This window comes from Neofelis nebulosa, chromosome 14 (assembly GCF_028018385.1).
Source record: "Neofelis nebulosa isolate mNeoNeb1 chromosome 14, mNeoNeb1.pri, whole genome shotgun sequence".
In the NCBI taxonomy this organism is placed as follows: domain Eukaryota; kingdom Metazoa; phylum Chordata; class Mammalia; order Carnivora; family Felidae; genus Neofelis; species Neofelis nebulosa.
The window spans coordinates 9,098,469-9,115,002 of record NC_080795.1 but is presented as its reverse complement, the minus strand read 5'-3'; positions in this window follow the sequence as shown (position 1 = coordinate 9,115,002).

Genomic DNA, 16,534 nt, shown 5'->3' with positions numbered 1-16,534 from the left:
TAGCCTATTGTCCAGGTATGATTGTTTATAATGCCTTTTTTTTTTTTTACCTGTTAATACTCTTCCAATTTAGATAGCCCTGATTAAATAGTACTCTCTCCATAGAGGTATTCAGCTAAAGTGGGATGCCTAATTTGGAGGGTGTGAAATAAGGAATTCTGACATTTCATTAAAGAACTGTACTTAGAGTTTCCCAGGTCCTATTGTCAGGTTCTTATGGCCCGTGGTGCCTCCAGCTGTGCCCACGTCCCTGAAGCTGTTCACATATCAGTAGCTAGAACTCTGGCCCTTTTACAACGGCTTTCTAAACTCAGTTACATCCATTTGTGTCTCCTATTATGAATGATCAATGTTACTGGTTTTCCTAACCTCTTTTATTCTACGTAGAGAGGTTTAACAGGCATCAAGACTGATTATAAATGCGCTTGTTAATGTTTTCAATCCAATTCAAGCACGGAGTGAGGGTTTATTATATTTCTACAACAAATCTCATCATTAATTGATTGTTTCTTCGACCCAACATTCTTATTTTCCCTGTTAGCTTTTAATTAAAAGTCCATTTGAACCGCAACCATAGCTTCATTAATATAATATTTCAAAAGCTCTATACTACATGATAAATGCGTCGTACGACACTCTAGATGGCATCATTGTCCCATCATAATATGATGTTCTTTTATTACTTAGTACTTAAAAATTCAGGGAAAAGGGTGCCCGGGCGGCTCAGTTGGTTAAGCATCCAGCTCTTGATTTTGGCTCAGGACACGGTCTCACAGTTCCCGAGATTGAACCTCGCGTCGGGCTCTGCACTGATAGATTCTCTCTCTCCCTCTCTCTCTGCCCCCCTCCTGCTTGTGCTCTTTCTCTCAAAATAAGTAAATAAACATTTTTAGAGAAACAATTCAGGGGGGGAAGATTCATGGAGCCCATTCATCATTCGTATTTAATCGTATCTTTACAGTTTCGGAAGAGTGTGCGTGGTTCGTAAAGTGGGATGATGAGCTCTCAGGAAAGGTTATTTGGGCCACTGTCAGGCCACACGGTGATTATAAGGCGATGGCCCCTGACCAAGACCAAGATACCAAGATGGCGTAATGAGAAATTATTTTATGTCAAGAAAATGATAAAATTAACTCTTACTTGCCCCCATCCCTACCCCACCCCACCCCTTTTTTTGAGAGAGAGAGAGAGCTAACATGAGCGGGGAAGGGGCAGCGTAAAAGAGAGAGTAATTTATAGGCTCATGCCTAGCTCAGAGCCCGATGGGGGGCTCGATGTCTCAACTGAGAGATCATGATCTGCGCCGAAACCAAGAGTCAGACGCTGAACCGACTGAGCCGCCCAGGCACCTGAACTATCACTTGCCTTCTGAAAGAAACTTTTCTCATGTGTGCTAGAAGAGTTTTTTGTTCACTCAAATGTAAGACAGGATTTAAATTCTTTAAGGATAAGAACATTTAGTTCAAACTACATGTTTGAAGACAGTTCTCCTATACTATATTTCGGTATCTATGAGAAGAGTAAGGCTTAATATATTTAGTCCAGTTACAAATCACAGGGTCATTGAGGATCATTTAGTTGACTCATTGTGTAATCCCTTCTATAATATTACCACCAGGTAACCATCTGGCTTCTGCTGGGATGCCTTGAATAAGGGTCTCCAATGTCTCCAAGCTATTGCACTGTTCAAGTTAGTTGCTGGAAGCTCACTTCTTCTGGAACAAAAACTTATCTTTATATAACTTCCTCCCCGCTGATCTTAATTACACTATAATCTAACAATATACACTACACATAATAGTAATACATATATATAATGTTCTTTAGTTGTGTAATTTCCTTCTCCCCTGACAGCTATGACGCCTGCCTTTAAATCTTCATCCAGTCTGATGCCCAGACACAATTAAATAACCCAACCGTTCACAGCGAGGTGCTCTGGAGACGCCCTACGAAATCGGTTATGTTCTGAAATAATGAATCTCATCTGGGGACCTGGGGTTTGGCCCGAGAGGAGAAAAGGATTTTTCCCCCCCAAGGGTCCCCTCCCCTTGAGATTCTACGATGCTTCCTGAGGGAAAAATGTCCTTTGTCCAGCCTGGGAATGACCGCTAAGTGAGTCTCCACAGCTGATGGATTTTTTTGTGGCAAAAGATTTACTTAAAATGTATGCTGAAACTGGTTAATAGACTCATCTGATAAGATATCTAGATTCGAATCCAGAGCTCCAGACGTGGTTTGATCACTACAAAATACAAGTAAGCTATCATGTCTCATATGATTCTGTTCCTACCTGTAGTAACACAGCTCTCACCAGTGTTTCCTCAGGCTTTACAAACCTGCAAATATTTCCAGTTCCTCATTAATAGTAAACATACACGTGTTACTGACTTTTGATCGCTACCTTCTCATTCTACTACTTACTGCCTCTCCCACCTCTCAAATACACGCCGTGTATTTCTGGAAGGCTTACACACACACACACACACACACACACACACACACACCTCCAGTCCAGTGTAGCGCTGGCTCTTTTAAAGTGCATTTCATCATTTAATTCCCACAAGAATTCTTATGTGGGCAGTAGTCTTACTTTACAAAGCAAAAATTTTAACTTAGGGAGGTTAATTCCTTTGCCATGTTTCCATGCCTCTCAAACGGTGCGTTACTGTGTAATTGTGTAGATAAACACAAGGTGCTGTTGTCCAACAGGATAATAGGCAATACAATTATTTAGCACAAGGGCTTTAAATGATTTTGGCTTAAATCCCTAGCCCCATAGAGGACCGTTTCGAATCACTGGGATTTTATTACCTATATTCCCACAGAACTGCAGACCCTCTGTGTCTCACTCTGTGAGTTCAAGGCTGCAGTCATCATCCTCACAACTTTTCTTGGGGTTAAGGCCACTCATTAAAGCAGACTGAAGCTGTGCATTCAAGGCCAGCAAAGTCCAGAGTGGAAGTTAAAGTCCATGGATGCGGAGAAGGCTTCGGCTGCGGGAGCACGCGAGTTCCTTCACCTCCTTCCCACCTGCCTCTGACGTGCCCTCAAACTCCATCACCCGCATCTCACACCCCCCTGAGCCCAGCCTCTAACCCACTTGGCCACTAGCTCCTGTACTTTTGCACCAACTAGTTTGTTGCTGCTGCAGGTGACATGTGATGGCCACGGACATTTAGTGCCCAAGCTTCCATAATGAAAAGCAGGTCCAGTCCTAATGCTAATGACAGGGGAAGCGCTCCAGTAGTTAAATCGCAGTGTGCTCCTCCCAGGTACGTTTAAAATCTCCCCCTCGGGGCGCCTGGGTGGCGCAGTCGGTTAAGCGTCCGACTTCAGCCAGGTCACGATCTCGCGGTCCGCGAGTTCGAGCCCCGCGTCAGGCTCTGGGCTGATGGCTCGGAGCCTGGAGCCTGTTTCCGATTCTGTGTCTCCCTCTCTCTCTGCCCCTCCCCCGTTCATGCTCTGTCTCTCTCTGTCCCAAAAATAAATAAAAAACGTTGAAAAAAAAAATTTTTTAAAAATAAAAAAAAATAAATAAATAAATAAATAAATAAAATCTCCCCCTCATACCCAAGCAGCTTATGACCAAGAATCCTGAAAAGTCAAAAAAAAAAAAAGTCCTAATTTTAGGAAATTAAAGTCACATACGGAATATGGACCAGTTTAATGACCGCCCCCCCCCCCCCCAACCGGCAACTAAGAAACCAGGCTGGTCGTGAAGCAGACCAGGAACATCCTGAGTCCTTGTCCTTGAACTTCCATCTAAAAGCGTTTCTTTGACGGAAGCTACTACTTCATGAAGAGATTCCTTCAGCCAGATGGGTTAATTTCACCTATTGGCCCAAATTTCTGAACATAGATCCAAAACATTTCTTTCCCATTTCCAGCAAACTTATTTCTCTCCCTTTATTAATGCTTTATTTAATGCAATTAAAAGAGTCTTATCCAGATACATTTTATAATAGCACTGACTTAAACTGTACTCTGCCTTCATTAAAAATAACCATCATCGTACAACAAGCAACAACAGAATAAAACCACCAAAGCAGCCCCAGATGAGCTCGCAGAGCAAAAAAGTCGAACATAAAACATACTTTGGCATAGTAGAAAAAAGCCCTCTATTGGCAATCAGGGAATTAATAGCTGAGAGACGCCGTGGGGATCATTTGAAAACTGGCAGACAGGTGAAAAGTGCTACTTGAAATACTGTCATTGAATTTAAGCCCCTCACTTAGAAATACACTTGGTATATGCCTTTGGTCAATCAACAACTATCTGTAGAGTGTCAATCACGTGTCACTGAGAGAAGTGCCAGGTATTCATTTTGATTTAGGTTACTGAAGCGTCTTTCTAATCCAGTCTCTTTTTGACAAAGACGAAAATAACTTTCTGCCGCACAATTAAAAACTTCACGATAAGCTCCAATAACAGGTCATCTAAAGCATATTGACTTGCTTCTAGATTTCACGCTGCTGTGGAAATCCAATTAGGTGTTACTCATCGTTGAAACTTGGCATTGCTTCCCACTCAGGTACTTCGGTTCCCGGGGAAAACAGGTCAGAGGTTTATTTTCATTGTTTTCATTTGGGAGATTCCCGTGTCCCTTGCTTTCTGGTCAGATTGAAAGGACAGACAGAAGGAACTGAGAGAAAAGTGTTAAGAATCTAAGACATCGGTCTCTTGTGTGACTGAGCTCAATTTATTTTAAGGAAAGCAAAGCAGAGGAGTACGAAAATAGATCATCGTGTTCATTTGAAACGTTTGGTTTTGGAAGGGCAGTTAGGGAAGGGTCAGGAATCAAGGGACAGTTGAGGGCATGGCTCTGCTAAGAAGGGGGAGGGGGTGCGGGGCTATTGCTCCCCGGTTGGGGGGGGGGGGTGGCGGGGAGGTAGGTTTGCAGTCTCAGCGGTAACCTCTAGTAGTGTAGATGGTGAGGTGAACACTTTTCCCCACACCCATCTTCCTACCGGCTGGAGACCAGCCACCCTCAGGGCTAAAACTAGAAAAGGAGCCTGTTAATAATTCCGGGCTGGGAAGGGTGGGTGCTCTTTTAGTGCGGTAAAAATAAAAATAGCTGTGTTCCACCTTTCTTAATGGGGGACTACAAACAGATTTCCCTTTAAAATAAAAAACAAGCTGGGGCGCCTGGGTGGCGCCGTCGGTGAAGCGCCCGACTTCAGCCGGGTCGCGATCTCGCGGTCCGCGAGTTCGAGCCCCGCGTCGGGCTCTGGGCTGATGGCTCGGAGCCTGGAGCCTGTTTCCGGTTCTGTGTCTCCCTCTCTCTCTGCCCCTCCCCCGTTCATGCTCTGTCTCTCTCTGTCCCAAAAATAAATAAAAAACGTTGAAAAAAAAATTTAAAAAAAATAAAAAAAATAAAATAAAATGGTATCAAGGGGCGCCTGGGTGGCTCAGTCGGTTAAGCGTCCGACTTCAGCCAGGTCACGATCTCGCGGTCCGTGAGTTCGAGCCCCGCGTCGGGCTCTGGGCTGATGGCTCAGAGCCTGGAGCCTGTTTCCGGTTCTGTGTCTCCCTCTCTCTCTGCCCCTCCCCCGTTCATGCTCTGTCTCTCTCTGTCCCAAAAATAAATAAATAAACGTTGAAAAAAAAAAAAAAAACAAGCTAAGGATCCCCACTATCTCCACTCTTTTCTAATCATGTTGAAAGTACTTATCAACATAATTAGTCAATATAAAGTAGCTGCAGGCATAAGTATTGGAAAAGAAGACATAGAACTCTCTGTATTTGCAGAAAATGTAATTATTAAGTATATGTAAAGCCTAAAAAATCATGGAAAAAAACTACAAAAATAAGAGAATTCAATGAACATAGAAAAATACTAGTCTTTATTAATACATAAGATAATTTTCTAACAAAATGGAAGCAGAGACCTCATTTACAGTAGTAAAAGTAATTGTAGTAATAATAACAGAATACCTAGGCATAACTTAACAGGACATGTCTAATACCTATATGAGGGAATTCTAAAAGAATACTGAAAGACACAAAAATAGACTCGGGCAAATGAAATGATGCATACCATACCTTGTTTGAGATAGAAAAGCTCGATGTTATAAGTACGTGAATTCTTTCTACATTAATTTATGAAGTTAATGCACTCACTACAAAAATATCCTTATATTTGTATAAAATATCCTTTATATTTTATACCCTTATAAGGCAGGGTAAGTTGATTATAACAAGCAAAAAAAAGCCAAAAAAGAAATCTTGAAAAGCAGAGAAATGAGAGGTGGTCAGGAAGTTAGCCATGTCTAGAAATTATTCCAGAGCGTTAAAGATACTATCCAATATTAAAAAAAAATATTACATTAAAGCATGTGACAAGAATATGGTTACAGCTCTGTAGTATTAGAAGGTGAATAGATAGATAGATAAATTAATAATAAATCTAGAAATCGATTCAGTGGCACATGGGAATTTAGCATATGACAAATGGAGAAAAGATGGGCTTTTTACTAAATGTTGGAGCAACTGAATAGGCATGTTTAAAAAATAAAATTGAAGCCACTGCACCGCAGATCAAGATAAATTAAAATATACCAGATATTTAAATGTTAAAATACATACAGACTGTACAGATACCAAGAGAAAACATGACTAATTGCTTTATAAACTGGTCGAGTATAAAACTTTTGTAACCATGACCCCAAACTCTATACTAACAAGTGAAAAGATCGATAAATATGATCACATGAAAATAAAAATTTGTGTATTGCAAAAATCCATCATAGGCAAAGTAAAAATGAAAACAAATGAAAAACTGGGGGAAATATCCGCAACTTAAACTATGGGCAAAGGCTAAATATCCCAAATAAGTAAAGAGCTCCTAAAAGTTGACAAGAAAATGATCAACAACCTGGTAGGGAAGAAAATGAGTAAATGTTACAAACAGAGAGTTTATGGAGAAAAAAACGCAAACAACTTTAAGCACATACAAAGCTTTTCAATATCCCTCCAAACATAAAATGAAAATGAAAATTTTATTTGCAAAATCAAACGTCACGTGGATACAATTTTTCACTTATCCAAGTGGCCAGACAAAAGTTTGCCCACAGGCTCTGTTGTCAAAATTTGGGGGAAACGGACTCTTATGGCCTTTGGTGGTTAGAATGCAAGATGGTTCGATGCAATCGAGAAGAATTCAGCAGTCTCCTGCCAAACTATGCATGCACTGACCCTCTGACCCAACAATTCCAATTTTAGAAATCTGCCTTCAAGGTACTTGGACGAAGGAGAAGCGCCGAGAAGGCGGAGTAGTGAGAGGACCCTAGGCTTGCCTTGTCCCTGGAACACAGCTAGGTAAACACCAAATCATTCCAAACACCCAAGAAGTCGATCTAAGGCCGACGGAGCAAGCTGCACAACTAGAGGGAGAGAAGGGGCCACATCACGGCAGGTAAGAAGTGCGGGGATGTGATTTGGGGGAGAAATTGATCACAGGTGCTGCAGAGAGGAGGAGGGAGATCAGGTCACAGAGGGAGGGGGAGAGAGAGAGAGAGAGAGAGATTGGAGCACACAGGGGATCACACAAGGAAAACACTTTCCAAAGCCATTGACTGGGAAAACGAGAGGGGCAGATGATCGTGAGTTTTACAGCCAGCTCAGAGACTGAAGTTTCGGAGCAGCGCTCCTGTGGAGAAGGAGCTAGAAGCAGACATCGTGATCTGAGGATCCCCTGGGACGCACCGGGACAGCTGGTTCCCCCTTCTTGGAGTGCATCTGGGAGAGGTGGCATTGCCTCTCCGGGGACAAAAGAGCGAGCAGGCTCCACTACAGTCCCCTGCCCCTCGGCGTAGGCAGAGAGATACCTGCTGAGGACGGCCAGCCTCGTCCTCATCGCTGGCTCTTTGCTGTGCTTTACTCCGAACTCCACACCCCTGCGCTTCGGTGTGGCTGCACTTCTGGGACAAACTTGCCCCGCTCCCGCTGCCGCAAGACCTTCCCCCAGAGAACCAGTGTGGGTCTGCGCCACACCAGGCCCTTAAAGTTTGAAGTTTTAAAACTCAGCCAGCCTGCCTAGGCCAGAACACAGGTCCACGGCACTGCTGGAGGGGGGAGGGACGGGGGGGGCAGGAGGGGGACTGGGCAGATGGCCCCCACCCGGACAAGGTGAGGGAAGGGATCTGACAGACGGCTGGGACACGCTGAGGGAGATGGTTTGCTCTTCTGGGAGGGCTTTCCAGACAGCAGCAGGTGTGAACGCCCCTCTCTGGGGCTAAGGGAGGGGGCTGGCACTATGTCTTTCCCCTGCCCCTTAGCATAAACTGTAAGCAGCACAACACCAACAGTGGGGACCTAAACGGCTCACGCCAAGCCCTTCCCTCCTGCGCTCTGCAGGTGCTGCTTTTGGGGGGCAAGTGTGCCTGAGAAGCAGCATAGCGGGCCCATCCCCCAAATCGGCACGACGGCCCCCCCACCCGCCCCCAACCCCACACACCATGCCCACCGACCATAGAGTGCTGCAAAGCTTCAGCTTTAGTGGAAATAGCAGCAGGTCTCTTTTACCAAGCGGACCAGAGCGCCTACAGTTAAAACTTATCACACTGTGGCCAAGCTCCAAACACCCGCTGCTGTAGATAAGAAGAAACTCTTCAGAGGACTGACCCAAGGGAAAGAGCGGCCAAAACACAGGGGCAGAGTGAACGCAGGACACATCGGGGACACCTCCTGAAGCACCAGGCCCTGGACGGTATATGACCTCTTCTTTATAAGGCCATTACTCTCAGGAGCAGGGAACGTAACGGGCTCTCCTAACACAGAGAAGAAGACAGAGATGGAGACAAAGCGCCACGATGAAGGAGTTCATCCCAAAAGAAAGAATAAGAAAAGGTCGCAGCCAGGGATCTAATCAAAACAGATATAAATAACGTGGCGGGGGGGGTTCCAGAACTTATGTTGTTTTTTATTTTTTACTTTTCTAAGAGACGGAGAGAGATCATGAGTCAGGGAGAGGGGTAGAGGGAGAGAGACAGAGGCAGAGAGAGAGAGAGAGAGAGAGACAGAGAATCTTAAGCACACTCCACGCTCAGTATGGAGCCCAACCTGGGGCTCAATCCCGCCACCCTGGGATCATGACCTCGGTCAAAAAGAGTCAGACGCTCAACTGACTAGGCCACCCAGGCGCCCCTGATCTGCAACTTAAAGCAACAGTCATAAGGATAGTAGCTGGGCTTGAGTAACGCAAGGGTGGCCCTCACTGCAGAGGTAAAAGACCTAAAAATTAGGCCTAAATGAAAAATGCTATAACCGAGATACAAGACTGACTGGATGTAATGACCACAAGGACGGAAGAAGCAGAAATCTGAAGAAGTGCTATAAAAGATAAAATCATGGAAAATAATGAAGCGGAAATGAAGAGAGAAAGAAAATACTAGATCATAAGTGTAGGCTTACGAACTCAGTGACTCCATAAAACGTAATAACATTCATATCATAGGAGTCCCAGAGGAAGAAAAGGAGAGGAAAAAGGGAGCAGAAGGTTTATATGAAGAAATTATAGCTGAAAACTTCTCTACTCTGGGGAAGAAAACATCCATCAAAATCCGGGAGGCAAAGAGAGCTACCATCAAACTCGACAAAAGCAAACACCAAGACATATCATAGTAAAATTTGCAAACTACAGAGATAAGGAGACAGTAAGGGAAAAGGAATCCCTAACCTGCAAAGGAAAACACATAAAATGAGCAGATCTCTCCACAGAAACTTGGCAGGCCAGAAAGGAGTGGCATGCTATATTCAGTGTGCTGAATGGGGAAAATGTGCAGCCAAGAACATTATCCAGCAAGGTTGGTCATTCAGAATAGAAGGAGAAATAAAGAGTTTCCCAGACAAACAAAAACTAAAGGAGTTCATGACCACTAAACAGCCCTGCAAGAACTATTAAAAGGGACTTTTTGAGTGTAAAAAAAGGACCAAAAGCAACAAAAACTAGAAAGGAACAGAGAAAATCTCTAGAAACAATGACAAAACAAGTAACAAAATGACACTAAATTCATAATTATTAATAATTACTCTGAATGTAAATGGACTAAATGATCCAATCGAAAAACATAGGGTATCAGAATGGATAAAAAAATAAACAACAAAAAAACAAGACCCACCTATATACTGCCTACAAGAGACTCATTTTAGACCTAAAAACACCTGCGGATTGAAAGTAAGGGCATAGAGAACCATCTATCATGATAACGGACATCAAAAGAAAGCTGGAACAGCCATACTGCTAAAGACAAACTAGATTTTAAACCAGACTGTAACAAGAGATGATGAAGGGCACTATATTATCATAAAGGGGTCTATCCAACAAGAAGATCTAATAATTATAAATATGTATGTCCCCAACATGAAAGCACCCAAATACATAAAACAATTAATAACAAACAGAGAGGAACTCATGAATACGTTAATAGTAGGGGACTCTAACACCCCACTTAGATCAATGGACAGATCATCTAAGCAGAAAGTTGACAAGGAAACAATGTCTTTGAATGACACATTGGACCAGATGGACTTAACAGGTATATTCAGAATATTTCATCCTAAAGCTGTAGAATATACATTCTTTTCAAGTGCACATGGGACATTCTCCATTCTCCATGTGAAAAGATCACATGTGAGGTCACAAATCAGACTTTGACAAGTACAGAAAGACTGAGATCATATCATGCATATTTTCCCACCACAACGCTATGAAACTTGAAGTCAACCATAAGAAAAAATGTGGAAAGACATGGAGGTTAAAGAACATCCTACTCAAGAATGAATGGGTCATCCAGGAAATTAAAGAAGAAATTAAAAATGACATGGAAATAACACTAGAACAGATCAATGAAACCAGGAGCTGGTTCTTTGAATGAATTAATAAAATTGATAACCCCCTAGCCAGACTTATCAAAAAGAAAAGAGAAAGGACCCAAATAAATAAAATTATGAATGAAAGAGGAGAGAAGACAGCTAACACCACAGGAATACAAATAATTACAAGAGAATATTATGAAAAATTAGTTACCAGCAAATTGGGCAATCTGGAAGAAATGGATAACTTCCTAAGAACATATAAACCACCAAAACTGAAACAGGAAGAAATAGAAAACTTGAACAAATCAATAACCAGCAAAAAAATGGAATCAAAAATCTCCCAACAAACAAAAGTTCAGGGCCAGATGGCTCCCCAGGGGAATTTACCAAACACTTAAAGGAGAGATAATACCTATACTTCTCAAGCTGTACCAAAAAATAGAAATGGAAAGAAAACTTCCAAACTCATTCCACAAAACCAGCATTACCTTCATTCTAAAAGACACACAAAAACCTCACTAAAACAGAGAATCACAGGCCAATATCCCTGATGAACATGGATGCAAAATTTCTCAACAAAATTCTAGCAAATTGAATCCAACAGTACATTAAAAGAATATTTCAGCATGGTCAAGTGGGATTTATACCTGGGTTGCAGGGCTGGTTCAGTATTCACAAATCAACCAATGTGATACCCCACGTTACTAAAAGAAAGGATAGGAACCATACGATCCTCTCAATAGATGCAGAAAATGCATTTGACAAAGTACAGCATCCTTTCTTGATAAGAACCCCCAAGAAAGTAGGGAGAGAGGGAACATACCTCAGCATCATAAAGGCCGTATACAAAGGACTCAGAGCTAATATCATCCTCAATGGGGAAAAACTGAGAGCTTTCCTCTACGGTCAGGAGCAAGACAGGGATGTCCAGTCTCACCATTGTTATTTAACATAATACAGGAAATCCTAGTCTCAGCTATCAGACAATAAAAAGAAATAAATGGCATCCAAATCAGCAAGGAAAAAGTCAAACTTTCACTATTTGCAGATGACATGATACTCTCTGTAGAAAACCTGAAAGACTTCACCAAAAAATTGTTAGAACTGATACATGAATTAAGTAAGATATACAGGATATAAAATCACTATACAGAAATCTGTTGTATTTCTACGCATCCATAATGAAGCAGCAGAAAGAGAAATTAAGGAATCGATCCCATTTACAACTGCACCAAAAACCATAAGATACCCTTGAATAAGCCTAACCAAAAAGGTAAAAGATCTGTACTCTGAAAACTATAGAACACTAATGAAAGAAATTGAAGGTGACACAAAGAAATGGAAAAACATTCCATGCTCATGAATCAGAAGAACAAATCTTGTTAAAATGTCGATACTACCCAAAGCAATCTGCACATTTAATGCAATCCCTATCAAAATATCACCCGCATTTTTCACAGAGCTAGAACAAACAATCCTAAAATTTGTCTGGAATTGCAAAAGACCTCAAATAACCAAAGCAATCTGGAAAAAGAAAAAGCTGGAGGCATCACGATTCTGGACTCCAAGTTATATTACAAAGCTGTGGTTATCAAGATAGTATCACAAAAACAGGCACATAGATCAATGGAACAGAACAGAAAACCCAGAAAGGGACCAACAACTATATGGTCAACTAATCTTTGACAAAGCAGGAAAGAATATCCAGCGGTAAAAAAGACAGTCTCTTCAACACACTGTGTGGGAAAACCAGACAGCAACATGCAGAAAATTAAACTAGACCACTTTCCTACACCACGTGTAAAAGTAAATTCAAGATGGGTAAAAGACCTAAATGTGAGGCAGGAAACCATCAAAATCCTAGAGGAGAATATAGGTGGCAACCTCTTTGATCTTGGTGGCAGCAACTTCTTACTAGACATGTCTCCGGAGGCAAGGGAAACAAAAGCAAACATGAACCATTGGGACTTCATCAAGATAGAAAACTTCTGCATGGCAAAGGAACCGATCAACATAACCAAAAGTCTACCTTCAGAATGGCAGAAGATGTTTGCAAATGACATATCTGATAAAGGATTAGTATCCAAAATCTATAAAGAACTTGTCAAACTCAACACCCAAGAAACAAATAATCCAGTTAAGAAATGGGACAGAAGACATGAATACACATTTTTTCCAGAAAAGACATCCAGATGGCTAACAGACAAATGAAGAGATACTCAACACCACTCATCATCGGGGAAATACAAATCAAAACCCTGATGAGATACCACCTCACACCTGACAGAATGGCTAAAATTAACAACACAGGAAACAATAAATGTTGGCAAGGATGTGGAGAAAGGGGAACCCTCTTACACTGTTGGTGGGAATGCAAACTGGTGCAGCCACTCGAGAACAGTATGGAGGTTCCTCAAAAAGTTAAAAATAGACCTGTCCTAGGATCCAGCAATTGCACTGTTAGTATTTATACAAAAGGTACAAAAATAGATTCAAAGGGACACATGCACCCCAGCATTATCAACGACAGCCGAATTATGGAAAGAGCCCAAATGTCCGTTCACTGATGAATGGATCAAGAAGTGATGAATGGTATACAACAGAATATTACTCAGCCATTAAAAAGATGAAATCTTGCCATTTGCAATGATGTGTCTTAACAATAGAGAACAAACTGAGGGGTGCTGGAGGGGAGATGGGTGGGGGGATGGGCTAGATGGGTGATGGGCATGAAGGAGGACACCTGTTGTGATGAGCACTGAGTGTTGTAGGCAAGTGATGAATCGCTAAATTCCATTCCTGAAACGAATACTGCAGTATATGTTAACTAAATGGCATTTAATAAACTCTTGCCACGAACGAAAGATACTTGTACCAAAATATGAGAAGATACAGGTACTACATTTTTTGTTGTTATGGTTAGAAGACTATGTGTAAAATACCGGGAACAATCCCAATATCCATCCTGAGAGAACTGTGCAAAGACATGGTATGTTAACCCAATAGAGCGCCATCGAATAGTCACAGGATGAAGTATTCGTCAAGGGTACGAGGAAGACTGCTATGGACTAGTCTACAACATGCACTGCTGAATGGAAAGGCAAGTTGCACTGCAGTGTGGAGGGTGTGTTTCTTTATATCTAAGAAATGGAATACATTCTGAACTGGGCTTTCTTTTATATTTTTTAAGTTTATTCATTTATTTTTTAAAATTTTTTTAATGTTTATTATTTATTTTTGAGAGAGAGAGACAGAGCGTGAGCAGGGGAGGGGGCAGAGAGAGAGGGAGACACAGAATAGGAAGCAGGCTCCAGGCTCCGAGCTGTCAGCACGGAGCCGGACATGGGCCTCGAACTCACGAACCGCAAGATCATGACCTGAGCCAAAGTCGGAAGCTTAACCGACTGAGCCACCCAGGTGCCCCGAGTTTATTTATTTATTTTGAGAGAGGGATAGAGAGCAGAGAAGGGGCAGAGAGAGACGAGAGACGGAAAGAGAGAATCCCAAGAATCCTGCTATGTCAGCGGAGAGTCTCAGGCTGGATCTCAGGACTGTGAGATCATGACCTGCGCTAAAATCAAGAGTTGGATGCTTACCCAACTGAGCCACCCAGGAGCCCGTCTGGCTTGTGTTTTTGAAAAATCAATTTTTAAAAGCTAATAAAAATTGTTCCTCGTTTGGAAGGATAGAAAGGAGTTATCGAATCAAAGGTGCAACTTAGGCTTCCTACGCCGTCCCTCGTTTGGTGTTTTTGACTTTGGAACAATGTAAATGTAAATTAAAAACTTAAATCGAAATGAGGGGGGAAAAATCCCTAAAAATTGAAAACAAAAATAAATGATCTTAATTGTATATCAAATTAGTGGCTTAAGGACACAGGGAAAAATTACATAATGTGACTTTAAAACACAGTGTTTGACTAATACAGTTGTAGCGGGACATATTCTAAGAACAACAACGAAAATAAAACTGCAAAGACATCCTAAACTGTGTTCATTATTCCCACTGTTAGTAGTAAGAAAGCATCCAGGCTCCTTTCTTTCCACCAGGCTTAAGGTGTTGGCTTTTATTTTGGCCTGGAGCCTCTCTTCTTCAGTGTCCTTGGCTGGACCTGGGATATAGGGCCACACTCTGGCTTTAAGGACGCTGAAGACAATAAAGAGCAATATTCTCACAATTATTTCAATGAACCATTACATGGGGCTAGGCATTCATCTGTTCTTTCCCACACACACAAAAATGAGGGTCTCTTAGCAAGGAAGAGGGAGAGAATGCACTGGAGAGAAGTAATTTAAAGCACTGGCCACAGAGGGTAAGAGTAAGGGGAAGACCTCAGATGAATGCTTTCTGAGGGCATGGAGGAGGCCATCTTGGGGGGCACCACAAGGGGAAAACAAACTTGTAGAGCAATCATGGGCCAGTTGACCAAATGACAGATTTGACTGCTAATCTCTTTTTTAAAAAAAAATGTTTATTTAATTTTGAGAACGCGGGGGGAGGGGCAGAGAGAGAGAGAGAGAGAGAGAGAGAGAGAGAATCCCAAGCAGGCTCTGAGCTATCAGTACAGAGCCCCACACGGGGCTCGATCCCAAGAACTGTGAGATCATGACCTGAGCAGAAATCAAGATTCCGATGTTTAACTGACTAAGCCACCCAGGCACCCCAAATCGCTACCACTCTTATGAGTTGGATTATTTTTCTCTTAAGCATTCTCTGAAGCTTCTTGAGTGTCCTCTGCGTGTGTATATGTGTGCGTGCATGCATATGTGTGCGTCCAACTGACAAGAGAGGTTAAGTATCTTGACTAAGAGCATACAGCTAGTAAGTGGAAGAATCTGGAATCGCACTCACACAGCGATGGAGACAGGCTCTTAATTACTCCTCTAGAGACTGGTTTTACTGGATCCAAGATAAGGGCCATAATACCTGGGATTCATTTTGTAACAGCAGCTAACATCTAACAGCCAAGCACTGTGCTAAGTGCTTTATATAGATGATCTCTCTTAATCCTAGAGAAAACTCAACTATTACCTCGTGATTCCAGACGGGAACATTGAGATTCCGATAGCCTGAATAATTTGTCCAACTTCTTAGCTTTACTAAGCAACAGAGCTGGATGGAATGTATGCCTAAATTATCTCTGCCCCCCCCCCCCCCTGTCTCCTCTTACCTGCCTTGGGAAATTGTCTCTTCTTGGAAAGAAGTTTTTTTTTTTTTTTTTTTTTTTAAAAAGCCTTATTTCTGAGACATCCTTTTCAGATATTAAATTAAATCACATTGGGTGATTGTAGGGTTGTTTGTTTGTTGTTGTTGTTGTTGTTGTTGTTTTTTTGCCTCATTAAGCGCACAAAGAGTTTAATAAAATATTTTAAAATATAAATTCCTTTTAGTAGGTAACATGCAGGTGAAAGGAAACCTTCTTAAAGAAATATGAATGAATATTGAGGGTTAAGAATTCTGAATCCCAGAATTGGTAGTCTAGATCACGATGCACTTAAGCAAGAAGTCAAGAAGTTGTATTTCAAGGAAAACAACCTATTGTTGGCACAAGCGTGAAGGTATACTAGCTGCAGGACAGGGGCCAAGACGGAGGCCAAGAAGTCTACAGGGCATGTTAGGATCTGAGGGTCTGAAGTGGGAGACCATAGAACTTTCCAAGGTCAGCTGTTATAGTAGCCAAGAAGATACATGGGAGTAGCTTCCACTACTGAAAACAAGA